Source organism: Leuciscus leuciscus, assembly GCF_965113295.1.
Source record: "Leuciscus leuciscus genome assembly, chromosome: 5".
Lineage (NCBI taxonomy): Eukaryota > Metazoa > Chordata > Actinopteri > Cypriniformes > Leuciscidae > Leuciscus > Leuciscus leuciscus.
In genome coordinates this window covers 1735607-1750562 of record NC_138729.1, presented here as the reverse complement: position 1 = coordinate 1750562, position 14956 = coordinate 1735607, and positions in this window count along the sequence as shown.

Below are 14956 nucleotides of genomic sequence, written 5' to 3'. Positions count from 1 at the left end.
CATATCTGCTGCGAGGGATGTGAATGCAGGTGGAGGGACATCAATCATGTTTGCTCTCACCGTAATAAGGTTTGCAGACTAAAAAAATAGGGGCGGATGGAGAGAAGTGTTTGAAATGCATCTGGAATAAGCAAATTATTCAGCAGAATTTGTGGCATTTATGTTTCAGAGGCACATCTATTACTGTTCTCAGTCTGTTAAAGGGTGTTTCTTCAACCCTGTGGACCTTAGGAAATTGAACTTTTACACTCTCACTAGTTTGTCTCTGAATAATGTCCACATTGGACTCTTTTGATCAAGGGATTATTCTGAACTCAAAACCTTCCTATTTTACGAGGTGGTGATAAGTTAGATATGATTCGTACAGAAACATGCAATTTGTAGACAAAACCATGAAGGTCCTAAACCTAACCATCACTGGGGCATAAGCAAAACATTTACGAATTAGGATGTAGAAATTCATATGAAATAGTTGAGTGTGTTCACTCTAAAAAATATTGGGTTATTTTTTCTTCCCAAATCCTGAGTTGAGCCTTTTTGGGTCAATTTTTTGGGTTCTTTTTTCAGTGTTTGGGTAGTTTTTGTGTTACACAGATCCTGGGTCAGACGTAACAACCCAGTGTTTGGGTAGTTTTTGAGTTACCCAGATCCTGGGTCAGACGTAACAACCCAGTGTTTGAGTAGTTTTTGTGTAACCCAGATCCTGGGTCAGACGTAACAACCCAGTGTTTGGGTAGTTTTTGAGTTACCCAGATCCTGGGTCAGACGTAACAACCCAGTGTTTGGGTAGTTTTTGAGTTACCCAGATCCTGGGTCAGACGTAACAACCCAGTGTTTGGGTAGTTATTGTGTAACGCAGATCCTGGATCAGACGTAACAACCCAGTGTTTGGGAAGCTTTTGTGTTACCCAGATCCTGGATCAGACGTTACAACCCAGTGTTTGGGAAGCTTTTGTGTTACCCAGATCCTGAGTCAGACGTAACAACCCAGTGTTTGGGAAGTTTTTGTGTAACACAGATCCTGGGTCAGACGTAACAACCCAGTGTTTGGGTAGTTTTTATGTAACCCAGATCCTGGGTCAGACGTAACAACCCAGTGTTTGGGTAGTTTTTGTTACACAGATCTTGGATCAGACGTAACAACACAGTGTTTGGGAAGCTTTTGTGTTACCCAGATCCTGAGTCAGACGTAACAACCCAGTGTTTGGGTAGTTTTTGTGTTACACAGATCCTGGATCAGATGTAACAACCCAGTGTTTGGGAAGTTTTTGTGTAACACAGATCCTGGATCAGACGTAACAACCCAGTGTTTGGGTAGTTTTTGTGTTACACAGATCCTGGATCAGATGTAACAACCCAGTGTTTGGGTAGTTTTTGAGTAACCCAGATCCTGATTCAGACGTAACAACCCAGTGTTTGGGAAGTTTTTGTGTAACCCAGATCCTGGATCAGACGTTACAACCCAGTGTTTGTGTAGTTTTTATGTCACCCAGATCCTGGATCAGATGTAACAATCCAGTGTTTGGGAAGCTTTTGTGTTACCCAGATCCTGAGTCAGACGTAACAACCCAGGGTTTGGGTAGTTTTTGTGTTACCCAGATCCTGGGTCAGACGTAACAACCCAGTGTTTGGGAAGTTTTTCTGTAACACAGATCCTGGGTCAGACGTAACAACCCAGTGTTTGGGTAGTTTTTGTGTTACACAGATCCTGGATCAGATGTAACAACCCAGTGTTTGGGTAGTTTTTGTGTAACCCACATCCTGATTCAGACGTAACAACCCAGTGTTTGGGAAGTTTTTGTGTAACCCAGATCCTGGATCAGACGTTACAACCCAGTGTTTGTGTAGTTTTTATGTCACCCAGATCCTGGATCAGATGTACTGTAACAACCCAGTGTTTGGGTAGTTTTTGTGTAACCCAGATCCTGATTCAGACGTAACAACCCAGTGTTTGGGAAGTTTTTGTGTAACCCAGATCCTGGATCAGACGTTACAACCCAGTGTTTGTGTAGTTTTTATGTCACCCAGATCCTGGATCAGATGTAACAATCCAGTGTTTGGGAAGCTTTTGTGTTACCCAGATCCTGAGTCAGACGTAACAACCCAGGGTTTGGGTAGTTTTTGTGTTACCGAGATCCTGGGTCAGACGTAACAACCCAGTGTTTGGGTAGTTTTTGTGTAACACAGATCCTGGGTCAGACGTAACAACGCAGTGTTTGGGTAGTTTTTGTGTTACCCAGATCCTGGATCAGACGTAACAACCCAGTGTTTGGGTAGTTTTTGTGTTACCCAGATACTGGGTCAGACGTAACAACCCAGTGTTTGGGTAGTTTTTGTGTTACCCAGATCCTGGATCAGACGTAACAACCCAGTGTTTGGGTAGTTTTTGTGTTACCCAGATACTGGGTCAGACGTAACAACGCAGTGTTTGGGTAGTTTTTGTGTTACCCAGATCCTGGATCAGACGTAACAACCCAGTGTTTGGGTAGTTTTTGTGTTACCCAGATACTGGGTCAGACGTAACAACCCAGTGTTTGGGTAGTTTTTGTGTTACCCAGATACTGGGTCAGACGTAACAACCCAGTGTTTGGGAAGCTTTTGTGTAACCCAGATCCTGGGTCAGACGTAACAACCCAGTGTTTGGGTAGTTTTTGTGTAACCCAGATCCTGGGTCAGACGTAACAACCCAGTGTTTGGGTAGTTTTTGTTACACAGATCCTGGATCAGACGTAACAACCCAGTGTTTGGGAAGTTTTTGTGTAACACAGATCCTGGATCAGATGTAACAACCCAGTGTTTGGGTAGTTTTTGTGTAACCCAGATCCTGATTCAGACGTAACAACCCAGTGTTTGGGAAGTTTTTGTGTAACCCAGATCCTGATTCAGACGTTACAACCCAGTGTTTGGGTAGTTTTTATGTTACCCAGATCCTGGATCAGATGTAACAATCCAGTGTTTGGGAAGCTTTTGTGTTACCCAGATCCTGAGTCAGACGTAACAACCCAGTGTTTGGGAAGTTTTTGTGTAACCCAGATCCTGGATCAGATGTAACAACCCAGTGTTTGGGTAGGTTTTGTGAAAAAGATAATTCATTATTGTTCTGTATATAGTTTAATTTTATGCAAAACAACATACAGGGGCTCGATGTGAGTCACCTAAACGAGGGTCGTGACGGCCTTTTCGCGTGATGGAAACGCCTTGCATAAAATTTTATGATTTTTTTCCAAAAAAAAACAGAATATAAATGTTTAACAAATACTAGAAGTAAAAATTAAATATTTAGAAGTAATTCAAGTGTAATTGACCAGTCTCTGTTGTCCCGTTTCCACCGTAAAGTGTATACTGGGTTACATAACAGCCCAATTTGCTGTGTAAAATTAACCCAACATGTGTTCTGTCCTATATTTACCCAGCCCTTGGGTTGTTTTTAACCCAGTGTTTTTTTTGTCTGTGTGTTGGAACAAATGTAATTTCCATCACATCTCAAATCACACCGCAGCAACCACATCTTCAGAATCCAACATGGCTGCTCAGCGCATCAAGCGTAGTGAGACAGCGGTAAAATACTGTTTATTATCACTTCTGTTCGTCTGTGTCTCTATAAACTCAGTGGTGCACACAGTGGACATGATACTTCAGCATTATATGTGCAAAATACATTTATTTGTAAGAAAAATCAGCCAATCCCACAAATGATGCTTGACGTTGAAGAAACATAAAACTGCAAAGGTTAGACTTTATTTTAAGGTGTCATTGTTACAGTGTAATTATATATTAAAGTACTGAGTAATATTAAGCAACAACATGTTCTCACTATAGAGTCAGGGTAGGATTAAGGTTTGGTTGAGGGTTAGTTGCATGTAATTATGCATTATTACGATAGTAAGTACATGTAACATTTGTAACAAGGACACTGTCAAATAAAGTGTTACCCGGTATATGTTTTATGTTTTTAAAAGATGTCTCTTCTGCTCACCAAGGCTGCATTTATTTGATTTTTAAAAAAAAATATATATATATAAAGTAATATTGTTAAATATACTATTTTCTATTTGAATATATTTTAAAATATAACTTATTTCTGTGATGCAAAGCTGAATGTTCAGCATCATTACTCCAGTCTTCAGTGTCACATGGTCCTTCAGAAATCACTCTAATATGATGATTTGATGCTCAAGAAACATTTATGATTATTATCAATGTTGAAAACACTGAAAAAATGTCAGGATTATTTGATGAATAGAAAGTTCTATTTCATTTATTTGAAATAGAATCTTTTGTGACATTATAAATGTCTTTACAGTATATTTTGATCAATTTGATGCATCCTTGCTGAATAAAAGTATGGATTTATTTTAAATTGTCATCAGAATATTTATTGCCTCCTCAAAATAGCGTCGGACTATAGAGGAAATGCTAAAAAAGTTAATATTTACAGCGTGAAGAGAGCTCTGCAAGTTCGTTTGCATTGAGGAGAATGCTTTGCTCCTGTTTCATTTTATTCTTTGCTGAAGGGCATATGAAATATATATATATTCCTCCTCGCTCTGAGCAAATCCTGAATATGGATGTCTTTTATTTTCAGATGTGTCTCTGATACAGCTGGAAACTCACAGACAGAGAGAGAGAAACGTACAGTGTGTCATTGGGCAGAACGGCTCTTTACTATGAATAATGAGTCGGTGATTCAACAGAGCATTTTTGCTTCTCTTGACCAAATAAAAAAGGTTTTGGTTGGGCGGATTAAATGTATATGGAGTATTTGATGGATCTGTTGATGCAATTGCAGACTCGAGAGATGAAACGGGCCACTTCAGCAGAACTGCTGTGCTAAATCAACGTTTAGATCCAATGCATATAAGATGAAGAGAAATGCAAGAACCAGCTCACATATATCAGATGAGAGTTAGCATTCCTGAGCATCTCAACTTCAGTCTGCATGCTGATATCTTTAAGTCATGATCACTTAGTTCCAGAAATTAATGAGCCAATCATCAACACACAAATCCAGATTTTAATGTAGTTTATGTGTCTATGTGGTGTTTTTAATATGCTTTAAGACAAAGCATGTGTAAATTCATAAGTCGACACCATTGCTGAGTATTTCCTCCTTAAAACTGCAGTGAACCAAAGACAGTCTCAAACACACGCTTTGAAATCGCTGGTGTTTCTGACGTCACAAACTACCTTGTAACCAATCAGATCAACGTGTGATCGTCAACCAGTGGATCTCTGAGCTGAGTGAGTGAGTGGAGGCGGGGATCATTTGCATATGCATAGAGCCGCGCATACTAAATGAGGCAAGGGTGTCGAGTTACATTTAACGCATGAATATTTTTTAAGGAAAAAACATTTAAATATGTCATTTTGGTGATCAAAGATGAGTTTTAAAGTATAAAACTACTGACTTTTTAACTCTTTCCCCACCACTGGCACGATGTTCCTCTGTTTTTACTGTTGTACACTAGGGGGCGCTGTTATGCATCTTCTGAAATAGCACAGAGACACCAGATCCAAGGATGGTCATGCATGTATTTCACCTCAGGTCAGAGTTCACCAAACTCAAGCCTTAGTTGCACAGCTACAAAAATAATGAATGGATGTGAATGAAACTCAAAGTCTGAAGCAATATCAAAAGTAATCACTTCAGTTTCAGAAGTTTTGCTCTCCCTAAAGTTCATTTGCTCCCTCATTCCTGCAGGATGGATTTTCTTCTGATTTTGCTGTTGCTATTGACACGTTCCTGCCCTCCATCAAGCGTAACAGAGGCTTAAGAAGTAATTTACCAGTAAGACTGAGCAGAATAAAAATTCAGCGTGCTCCACTGCACCGCTGGAAGACCCGTTTGCTCAGACTTAATGGACTGATGCTATTAATAAAGCTTTGTCTGTCATATGCTGAGCGTCCGGTTTGAAATTATTTTGAAAGATGTCGTCTGTATCTATTCATTCAAATAAATCTGACTCCATCTCAGTCACTCAAAGCTTCCCCTGGCACCGATCCGGACAGCTGTCCACACATGTCAGAGGTGCAGACAGAACGTCAATAGTTGACTTTTCTCGTTTCAGAGAAAGACGGATGTTTGGATTTTCATGTTTTTGGAAAATATATATACCCAAATGTATTTGAAATACATTTATTTTATGCCAAGTTTACTCCAAATACATTTACATATTTATGTACTTAAATATTAATACCCTGCAATTGCACTGTTGGTATACTTAATTAATATACTTTAAGTCTTGGAATGACTTATTCTGTACTTAATGTACTTTAGTTATACAGAAATAGTGCTGAAGTTCAGTTAAAGATATACTTATGTATATACGATTGTGCTAAAGTGAAATTATTGCAAGTATACGTCATGTTCATACATCAATCTGCAGCAGATCTAGGCAGGAGGAGCTGGGGAGGTGGAGGGGTTCAGAGGAACTTACAGCAAACACTGAACCAGACGATATCATTGGCTGCAGGATCAGCTGACTCATCCAGTCAGGAATCAAGTCTTTATGAGTGAGTCATTGAATCATTCATTCAAGATATTCGTTCAAACACGTTGAATCCTCCAGTCACGAATCAAGTCTTTATGAATGAGTCATTGAATCATTCATTCAAGATATTCGTTCAAACACGTTGAATCATCCAGTCATGAATCAAGTCTTTATGAGTGAGTCATTGAATCATTCATTCAAGAGATTCATTCAAACACGTTGAATCCTCCATTCACGAATCAAGTCTTTATGAGTGAGTCATTGAATCATTCATTCAAGATATTCGTTCAAACACGTTGAATCATCCAGTCATGAATCAAGTCTTTAGGTGTGTTCGACATCGGCTGCGGCTGGATGTAACCGATCGGCGAGAGTAGCCGCGTGCAGGCGGGGAGGAGCTGCAAACGGAGACGTGAAGTCGGACACTTTCTGGTTCCCGTAGTGACCGCTCACGTGGTGTTTGCATACTTTACCACAGCTGCAGTGAAATAAATGCAATATTTGCCAAATAATACACAGATGTTTCATTTCATGAGACATGTTCATTCAATACTTTATGTACTGCTTCATACAGCGTCTGTTTGAACAAGAATAAAGTTCAACATAAGCAACTATCAATGAAGTGGAGTCTACGTTTTTTAAGCAGTTTTAATTTGATAAACATGACACAATATAACATGACAACGACATGAAAAGAGTGTTCACTGTTATAATAAACTGATTTGAGAGCATTAGAGGAACTAAAGGTGTTCGAATAAACACGAAACACACGTGATCGTTGTCATGCGGTGAATCCGGCCAATCGTGGAACAGCTGTGTCATCATCAGCCCTCCTGCAGCCCAGTGCAGCCGCTCTTGAGAAGCTGCGCTGGCTGAGTTCTCCGGCTACTCTCGAAACGCTCTCGCGGTACTTTGATGCCATACGTCACAGTCACGTGGCGTCGGCGCTGTATCAAGTCGGACAAAATTTCTAACCGGCATGCACTGCTTCAAGTCAGCCGCCGATCGTTCTGCGCAGAGCTGCATGAAGTCGAACAAGCCCAATATGAGTGAGTCATTGAATCATTTATTCAAGAGATTTGTTCAAACACGTTGAATCATCCAGTCAAGAATCAAGTCTTTATGAGTGAGTCATTGAATCATTCACTCAAGAGATTTGTTGAAACACGTTGAATCATCCATTCATGAATCAAGTCTTTATGAGTGAGTCATTGAATCATTCATTCAAGAGATTTGTTCAAACACGATTTTTTTTTTTTTTACAATAATTAATTTTAAGTAATTAAACATTTTTACATAGACTGCATCAAATAACATTTTGTCAGAACCTCTGGTACTCACATGTTATTTTGTTTAGTTGTCTGTTCGGAGAATCGTGATCTCTATTTGAAACTAATCGTGCAGCTCTATTCATTATATTACAGTGTAATTTGTTGATAGTGCATAATAAGTGTAGTCTTCACTAATCTGTCTTATCAGTGCTGACTACTGACGAGTCTGACTCCTGGCTAGAATAAATATAGGGTTCATCGATCAGTGCTTTTTTACTTTTAGTGCATTAACTTAATTTATACAGTAATTTACTTTTACTCAAGAAAAACTGAAAATTATTACTTTTACTAGAGTAATATTTTAATAGGGTACCTCTCCAGTGATGGGTTTGTAAGTCTGACACTTCCAGCTGATGTATAATGTCTTGTGTCACATGACCAAACCTCCTTTGTGGACAACATTACACAACACCATTGCAGCATCTGGCAGGTCTTGTTGCTTCATGCTGTAGAGCCTTTGCACTCTTCACCTCCTCTCACACACTCCACCGCCTGGCTTACACAGAACAGGAGTCAGGTTTGATGTGGCACAAGCACTTTTATATTCGCTTGAGGCTGCGTGGAGAAAACGGAGTGTGTGAAGGTTGTTTGTAGGCTGATCAGATGCATAGAAGGAGATCATTATGCAGCACTTCAGGCTGAGAGTACTGTAACACACACACACACACACACACACTGCTTCTCACACACACTGCTTCCCACACACACTCTCAACTCATACATACACTCGCATTCTCCCTCGAGGGAAGGTTATTATCTTCTCTATAGCTTTGACCTAGTTTGCGGTTCAGTGTCACACACATGACAGGCCGGGTGACACACGTTTCCTTTTCCCAGGAATAATCCAAGGGATCTTTATTATGGACAACTGTAAATGGGCAAATATAAACGATTTTCCTCATATTTTGAGTATTTTGTAGTGTCTTTAAAAACAAATATGAAAGTTTTTAACTTTTCGAAGCATATATTGTAATCCTATTAAAGATATTATTTATGGGATAGAATGTAAAAAGAAATATAATAAAAAATAGAAACAATCAGTGACATCAGCCTTAACTTTCCCATAATTCCATGGGAGAAATCACCTCTGAAGCTCTTTTAACATTCCGATACACACATTCTGTTCACATCATTCAGCGCTAATTGATTTTAATTTCAATCGGATTCAGGCGTAGTGTGAGTGAGACTATAGCAGCGAAAAGATGCTCAAATTACCTTCAGAAACAGCGTGTGTGACTTTCCTCCTGAATCTACTCACAGTGTTTGATTGGCTAACACTTTACTTAAATGTTACATGTACTTACCACAGTAATAACAGTAAATTATGCATAATTGGAAGCAACTAACCCTAAACCAAACCCTAACCTTAACCCTATACACTATTCACTGTAGTTATAAATAAAACTTCTTGACTCAGTTTTTAAGAACTCCGTATGCCGCGTAAATGTCTTATACGTTCATGTTTAACAGGTTGTTTAAAAAAATTGGTAATGAAGTATGTTTACGAGCTGCTTAATTCATACAATTTTGTTAGAAAAGTTTGAAAATGCATTAAATCAAAAATAATTAATTAAAACGAAATGCATGAAATGATAGGAACCACTAACAGGTTCTACATATGAACCCTTCAGTTTCCCTGTAGAACCTTTTCTTCTAAGAGCGATACATGCATTTAGTTCATTAATATTACTCAATACTTATTTATGTAAATACAGTATAACAATAACTTAAAGTGTAACCTCTGATTGATTTAAGTCTGATTAGAGTGTAATACAGAATGACTTTTGGATAAAAGTGTTTTCTGGATGCATAACAACATCTTCGTATGTGTTTTTAATGCAGGTTTGGAACGACAAAGAATGATCATGTTTTGGGTGATTAAAGAATCAGCCATTGACAAATGAAATATTTGTTGACCTCTGATGTGAACATGTTATGGGTTTTGTTATAGTACTTTGACTTCTTGAAAGTATGAAGCATGAACTTTTGCAAATGAGATTGAGAAATTATTGTCCAAACCTCGAGAGGTCAGACGCTCCTCGTGTTACGGACAAACAGGGATGTTTGGGAAGCTTCCAGCAGAACAGAGATGATGAGGACGTGAACCGATATGTCAAAATAGCAACACTATGAATGCAAATTGAATGATTTCACTCAACTAACCTATAGGTTTTAATGAAAGCAAAGAAGTCTGAAATGTACATCTAATTCATGGAAACACTTTTATTAATCTTTTAATGTTGTTTATATGTCTATGTGGGGTTTTTAATACGCTTTAAGACAAAGCATGTGTAAATTCATAAGTCGACACCATTGCTGAGTATTTTCTCCTTAAAACTGCAGTGAACCAAAGACAGTCTCAAACACACGCTTTGAAATCGCTGGTGTTTCTGACGTCACAAACTACCTTGTAACCAATCAGATCAACGTGTGATCGTCAACCAGTGGATCTCTGAGTGAGTTAGTGAGTGGAGGCGGGGCTCATTTGCATATTCATAGAACCGTGCATACTAAATGAGGCAAGGGTGTCGAGTTACATTCAAGATATTTTGAGGAAAAGGGGTGGTGCATGCTCTTTTCACAAAAAAGTAAAATAAGTCTCTGATGTCCCCAGAGTGTGTGTGTGAAGTTTTAACTCAAAATACCCCACAGATATTTTTATATAGCATGTTAAAATTGTCACTTTTTGAGGGTGAGCAAAAACCCAAAGTTTTTGTGACTGTCCAAAACAAATGAGCTGCTGCTCCCGGCGCAGGGGGCGGAGCTTCAACAGCTCGTGTCCTGAAAATTTCAAAAACTTTTAGGCAAGGCAAGGCAAGGCAAGGCAAGTTTATTTATATAGCACATTTCATACACAATGGCAATTCAAAGTGCCTTACATAGGAGAAACTAAAATAATTAAAAGAAATAAGAATAATTAAAACAGTTTAGAAAAATAAAATAAAATAAAATAAAATAAAATACAGTACAGTACAAACAGTCGGACGAACAGCGGCACAGTGCTCATTCAGTAAATGCATAGCTAAACAGAAGTGTTTTGAGTCTGGATTTGAATGTGACCACTGTAGGAGCACATCTGATCTCTTCTGGAAGCTGGTTCCAGCTGTGGCTGGCATAATAGCTAAAAGCAGACTCACCATGTTTAGAGTGAACCCTTGGTATTTCTAGCTGATATGATCCTCATGATCTGAGTGATCTGTTGGGTTTATATTCAGTGAGCATATCTGCAATGTATTGAGGTCCTGGGCCATTGAATGATTTATATACCAGTAATAATACTTTAAAATCAATCCTAAATCTAACTGGGAGCCAGTGTAAAGACCTGAGGACTGGTGTGATATGTTCATATTTTCTGGTTCTGCTCAGAATCCTGGCGGCAGCGTTCTGTATGAGCTGCAACTGTCTTATGTTCTTTTTGGGAAGGCCAGTGAGGAGTCCATTACAATAATCCACCCTGCTGGTGATGAAAGCATGCACAAGTTTCTCTAAGTCTTGTCTGGAAACAAAGCATCTAATTCTTGCAATATTTTTCAGATGATAGTATGCTGATTTAGTTATTGCTTTGACATGACTACTGAAACTAAGCTCTGACTCTAGTGTCACACCAAGATTCCTGACTTGATGTTTAGTTGTTTGACCCCTAGAGTGAAGGTATGCGTTCACCTTGAGAACCTCATCTTTGTTTCCAAACGCAATAACTTCAGTTTTGTCTTTGTTTAATTGAAGAAAGTTTTGACACATCCAACTGTTGACTTCGTCAATGCATTGGTACAGGGAGTCAATGGGGCTGTAATCATTAGGCGATAGGGCTAAGTACAGCTGTGTGTCGTCTGCATAGCTGTGGTAAGCAATTTGGTTGTTTCTCATTATTTGGCTCATTGGGAGCATATACAGGTTGAACAGGAGTGGCGCAAGAATTGAGCCTTGAGGGACTCCGCATGTCATGGATGTCCACTCAGACTTATGGTCTCCTATACTCACATAATAACCTCTCCCATCTAAGTATGACCTGAACCATTTTAGGACTATCCCAGAAAGCCCCACCCAGTTTTCCAGCCTGTCAAGAAGTATGTTATGATCGACAGTGTCAAATGCAGCACTGAGGTCGAGTAGTACCAGCACTGATAATTTTCATATACTGAATCAGTATTTAAGCGAATATCGTTTATTATCTTTATGAGCGCTGTCTCTGTGCTGTGGTGCGGTCGGAAACCAGATTGAAAATTGTCAAAGTATCCATTCGAGCATAAGAATTTGTTCAGCTGATTGAAGACAACTTTTTCAATGATCTTGCCTATGAAAGGAAGATTTAAGATCGGTCTATAGTTGCTTAATATGGTCTTATCCAGATTGCTCTTTTTCAGGAGGGGCTTGACAACTGCAGTTTTCAGGGAGTTTGGAAAACTCCCAGAGAGAAGTGAGGCATTTACCACTTCTAGAAGATCTGCTTCTAAACTGTTTAACACACTTTTGAAAAACGATGTGGGAAGTGTGTCAAGAGCGCAGGTTGATGTTTTAAGGTGCTGTACGGTTTCTTCCAAAATTTTGCCATCAATTTCTTTGAAATCAGACATAGTAACTACTTTTTCAGGTGGTCTGATCTGTCTGACCCCAGCGCAACTCAAGGATGTGCTGATCACCTTTCTGATATTATTGATTTTCTCAGAGAAGAAAGAAGCAAACTCACTGCACTTGTTGTCTGAGAGCATTTCACTGGGAATCTGGCTTGGGGGGTTTGTCAGTCTCTCTACAGTAGCAAAAAGAGTGCGTGTGTTGTTTAAATTGCTGTTTATAATATTTGAGAAGAAAGTCTGTCTAGCTTTGCCTAGTTCCATATTGAAAGCATGAAGGCTGTCTTTGTAGATGTTATAATGGACTACAAGTTTTGTCTTCCGCCACATGTGCTCTGCTTTTCTGCATTGTCTTTTCATATTTTGCACTGCTGTTGAGTTTCTCCAAGGTGCCTTTTGTCTGCCACTCTTCTTCCTGACTTTCACAGGAGCAATATCATCAATTACATTTTTAAATTTTGAGTTAAAAGAATCAAGTAGAAAATCAACAGTCAGCAGATATGCTTGGTGTTAAGGATATAGCCTTCATAAATAGTACACTAGTGTTCTCATTTAAGCATCTCTTCTTGACAGACTCAGATCTGGCTTCAGTGGCAGGAGAGATCAATATATCAAAGAAAATACAGAAATGATCAGACAGTGCTACATCCTTAATAACAATCGATGAAATGTTTAGACCCTTACTGATGAGTAAATCTAGAGTGTGTCCGCGATTGTGTGTGGGTCCATGTACATGCTGAGTCAGATCAAAAGTTTTTAAAACAGTTTTGATTTCTTTTGCCATATTGTTTTCTGCATTATCTATGTGAATGTTAAAATCTCCAGCAATGGCAAAACAGTCAAACTCTGAGGTAATTGTTGATAACAGTTCTGTAAAGTCCTCAGCAAAGGCTGGAGAGTATTTTGGAGGCCTGTAAATAATGATAAGCACCTTTTAACACAGTACCCAGATATTCGAAAGACGGGTAATTCCCAAATGATATTTGCTTACATTGATAGATATCTTTAAAAAGAGCAGCTAGACCCCCACCTCTCTTAACAGCTCTGCAGACACTCATAAAAGTAAAGTTAGGAGGGGATGTTTCATTGAGGATTGTTGCACTGCAGCTGTCTTCTAGCCAGGTTTCATTTAGAAACATAAAGTCCAGGTTGTTTGTGGTAATTAAGTCGTTGACTAGAAGTGATTTTTTTTTTTAAGTGAGTGAAGGTTCAAAAGTGCTAACTTAACAGTCTTACTTTTTGTCCCTACAGCAATCTTAGTTTGACATGTAATAGGCACCAGATTAGTTGGGTTTGCTGTACGGCTATTGAAGGCCTTAGACTTTCTATCTTGTAATAGAACAGCAATAGAGAAAGATACAGGCACACTGGGTTCCCGCTTGTTCTGTAAACATTTGAGAAAGTTACTGTTATCATAGCGGGGACCCGACACATATCACTGAGAGCTGGTATCAGTTGTTTTTGGTTGACCTCGAGCAGATGGAGGAGGGTGTGGGCCCTGGCGTTTTGGCCGAAGAGGCCGAAGAGCTCTCACAGGAGGGGGTGGGCGAGCTCGGCGCGCAGGCTTCGGTGTTTGAGGTGCCTGACGTTTTTTGGTTGGTATCTGGGGGCTTGCAGCAAAAGAATGGGATAGTCTGGTTCCAGCATACACCAGTTCTTCCATTTTCTGTGAGAAACACAGAAGTTGGGATTTTTGAGAGAGGGATAACGTGTCTGGTGAGAGGGGCTGTTGCTCAGGTGTTATCGGAGGCTGTAATATGCTGTCTTGGCTTCCCTGGCTGTTTTCCAGGAAGTCGTCCTTGGGTGCTGAATATTGGAGCAGTTCTAATGTCTAATCTGAGTTCTAATCTAATGCAGTTCTAATTTTAGCCTCAGACAAAGAAAAAAGTCAGACAATGATGGAGAGACTCAAGAAGAAGTGACAACATGTAGACGCAACAGGACATTTCTGAATGGTTAGTTGATGAATTTATGTTGCTGATGTGGAGTTATCTTCTAGTCATTGACAGGGTTGGGGAGTAACGGAATACATGTAACGGCGTTATGTAATCAGGATACAAAAATCCAGTAACTGTAATCCGTTACAGTTACGTCAAAAAACGTTGTAATCAGATTATAGTTACATTTTGAAAAAAGGGGGAATACTTTCAGGATTACAATGGTTTCATTTAAAACTAAATAAATAAGTATTTTGGCATAATAACACTATATTAAGCGCTGCTTATACAGTAGTTCCTGGTTCTGTTGCCAGTAATGACTCACGTGTGCCACCCGCTGGTGCGTGTGCAAATAACAGCTGTCTACGATCTCATCAGACGCTGATTGAATCACTGCTGCCAGTAGAAACGATGCTGCCTGCGGGTAAAATTGCCTTTAATTCATGGAAATTCCGCTGCTATTTTGTAGAAATTAGGAGAGTAGCTTTTTTAGTACCCAAAATGTCCTTTCTTAATCTTTTCTCGCGTAACGGGACGTTCGCTGTCTAGGTAACGTAGGGGAACTCCCACTGCCAACGCCCCAAGTTCAGTCAGGCAAATTAAGAAAGATCACAGCTTTAGTCAAC